This window comes from Nematolebias whitei, chromosome 22 (genome assembly GCF_014905685.2).
Source record: "Nematolebias whitei isolate Nwh7 chromosome 22, NemWhi1, whole genome shotgun sequence".
In the NCBI taxonomy this organism is placed as follows: Eukaryota; Metazoa; Chordata; class Actinopteri; order Cyprinodontiformes; family Rivulidae; genus Nematolebias; species Nematolebias whitei.
This window is the reverse complement of record NC_056519.1, coordinates 31,388,962-31,392,219: the sequence shown is the minus strand read 5'-3', so window position 1 is coordinate 31,392,219 and position 3,258 is coordinate 31,388,962. Positions and strand designations below refer to the sequence as shown.

The 3,258-nt window shown below is 39.0% G+C and overlaps 1 protein-coding gene across 1 annotated transcript in view; it reads left to right on the top strand.

Moving 5' to 3' along the window:
- The window catches only part of LOC119428135 (G-protein coupled receptor 22-like), a 22,283-nt gene that overhangs the window by 4,356 nt on the left and 14,669 nt on the right, over positions 1-3,258 (top strand). The window lies entirely within an intron of this gene.

The window sequence follows — 3,258 nt, the reverse complement described above, 5'->3', positions numbered from 1 at the left end:
TTACTCCAGCTGCTACTATTACTACTGCTACTACCATTACTCCAGCTGCTACTATTACTACTGCTACTACTATTACTACTGCTATTACCATTACTACTGCTATTACCATTACTACTGCTACTACCATTACTACTGCTACTACTATTACTACTGCTATTACCATTACTACTGCTATTACCATTACTACTGCTATTACCATTACTACTGCTATTACCATTACTACTGCTACTACTATTACTCCAGCTCTACTATTACTCCAGTTACTACTATTACTCCAGTTACTACTACTACTATTACTATTACTACTACTACTACTACTACTACTATTACTCCAGCTACTACTATTACTCCTGCTACTACTTTTACTCCTGCTACTACTTTTACTCCAGCTACTACTATTATTCTAGCTACTACTGTTATTCCAGCTGCTACTATTACTACTACCACTATTACTATTACTACTACTACTTTTATTCCAGAAACTACTATTACTCTTATTACTCCAGCTACTATTACTACTACTATTACTACTACTACTACTACTATTACTCCAGCTATTACTATTACTCCAGTTATTACTACTACTACAATTTCTATTACTACTACTGCTATTACTACCACTAATACTACTACTATTTCTACTACTATTACTATTATTACTACTACTTTTACTCCAGAAACTACTATTACTCTTATTACTCCAGCTACTATTACTACTATTACTACTACTATTACTATTACTACTACTACTACTACTCCCATTTCTCCAGTTATTACTACTACTACTATTTCTATTACTACTACTACTACTGCTATTACTACCACTAATACTACTACTACTAATACTACTACTATTACTACCACTAATACTACTACTATTAATAAAAATCATTTGAAACCCACATGCCTCTACTCAGAAGTTGCACACGAAACCGGAGTCATAGCATCATCTCATGACAGTCATGGACAATTAAAAATTTTAATTGCTGTAATACGATGATGTAATCTGAGTAGTTAAAAATGGTGTATGACAAAATATTAATATGATTATTGATGTTAGTATTTTAAGCTGTATAATGTTTTTTAAGTTCATTCATCCAACTTGTTCAGAGTATGACCTGACTGAGGTGGGATTAGATTAGATAGAACTTTATTGATCCCTTGGGAAGATTCCTTCAGGTAAATATAGATAATTTGTATATCTGTTTATCTACAGTATGTGTATTTATTAGTACCATATGTATACATGTATGTATTCATGTACATGCATGCGTACATGCAACATGCATGCATGTACATACAGTATTTGTTTTTCTGTACACAATGTGAACATGAAATGTGTTTGGCAGCAGCATCCAATACTTGTGTGCAACATTTCTCACACAACACTTGCAGCACTTGTTGCTTGGCAACTTTGTGGTGTTGACAAAACTGTTGAAAGTGGTTACCCTTTTCTGTTGCTCACAGACATTTCAAAACAAACTCCTCACATAAATCTGTTAGATTGACTTAGTTAAAGTTAAAGTTAAGTCATCGTTGTATGTTCCCATACAATGACAAATTTAGTTCTTTGCATTTAACCTATCACACCTGGGATATACCCAGGTGGAGCAGTGGGCAGCTATGCAAGTGCCTGTGGAGCAATTGGGGATTACCGGGTAGGTGTCTTGCTCCGACATATGGGAATGGCGGGGAGTCAGATCGCGACTTTCTGGTCCCAAATTGGCTGCCCTTCCTCTATCCCATCCTGACCCCTCTAATATATACACTGCCTGACCAAAACAAAACTCTCCACCTGAATTTATCTAAGCAAGTAAGTACGAGCCTCCTATTGGATAATTACTGCATGGGCGATTATCTTTCAGCTGCAACAAGTTATTTAACCCCAACTGGTGCAATGAGTTGCTTCTCATTTCTTAAACAACCATGTGGAAAGACACATGGCGTGGTCATGGAAAAGATGTCAGTCTGTTTGAGAAGGGTCAAATCATTGGCATCAAGCAGAGAAAACATTTAAGGAGATTGCAGAAACTACTAAAATTGGGTTAAGAACTGTCCAACACATTATTAAAAACTGGAAGGATAGCGAGGACCCATAGTTTTAGAGGAAGAAATGTGGTCGGAAAAAAATGCTGCCTACTGTACAAGCCTGTGGGGGCAGTGCTATGATCTGGGGTTGCTGCAGTTGGTCAGATCTAGATTCAGCAACAGTATGTGTTCAAAGGATGAGGTCAGCTGACTACCTGAATATACTGAGTGACCAGGTTATTCCATCAATGGATTTTTTCTTCCCTGATGGCACGGGCATATTCCAAGATGACAATGCAGGATTCATCGGACTCGAATTGTGAAAGAGTGGTTCTGGGAGCATGAGACATCATTTTCACACATGGATTGGTTATCACAGAGTCCAGACCTTAACCCCATTGAGAATCATTGGGATGAGTTGGAGAAGGCTTTGCACAGTGGTCAGAACCTGCCATCATCAATGAAGATCTTGGTGAAAAATTAATGCAACACTGGATGAAAATGGATCTTGTGACATTTCAGAAGCTTATCGAAACAATGCTACAGTGAATGCATGCTCTAATTAAAGCTAAAGGCGGTCCAACCAAACATTAGGTGTGACCTTTTTTTTTTGGGGGTGGGGACTTTTTTTTTTTTGGCCAGGCAGTAGAGTTGCACTTTGGTCCAAGTAATCCGAACTGACCCGGCCCCAGCCCACAGCCATCATCTCCGAACCCCACCGAGCCAACAAATTAACAGTAGTTACAGGTCCGAAACTGCCCCCCCCCCCCCCCCATCATTTTTAATTACGCTTTGACTGCTTATACCATTAACTATTATACCATACCATGCCACTTTATTTATAAAGCACTTAAAACAGCAACAAGGCCAACCAAAGTGCTGTACAGACAAAACAACAGGTAACACACAAAGCAAAATACAAAATGAGGTAAATCAGAATATAGACAAAAAACGATGCAGATAATGACGACAAACCAGTGTGGAGCATACAGGATCAAAACACAGATCATCTTGTGTTGAAAGCTACTGAATAGTAGTGAGTTTTTAAACGGGACTTGAAAACCGAGAGGGAGGGGGCCTGTCTGACAAGCAGAGGTAACTCGTTCCAGAGTCTTGGTCCCGGTACAGAGAAGGCCCTGTCACCTCTGCACTTAAGACGAGTTCCTGGAACTGTGAGGAGCAACTGGTCCGCTGACCTCAGGGAGCGTGGTGGGACATACGGTTGTAGCA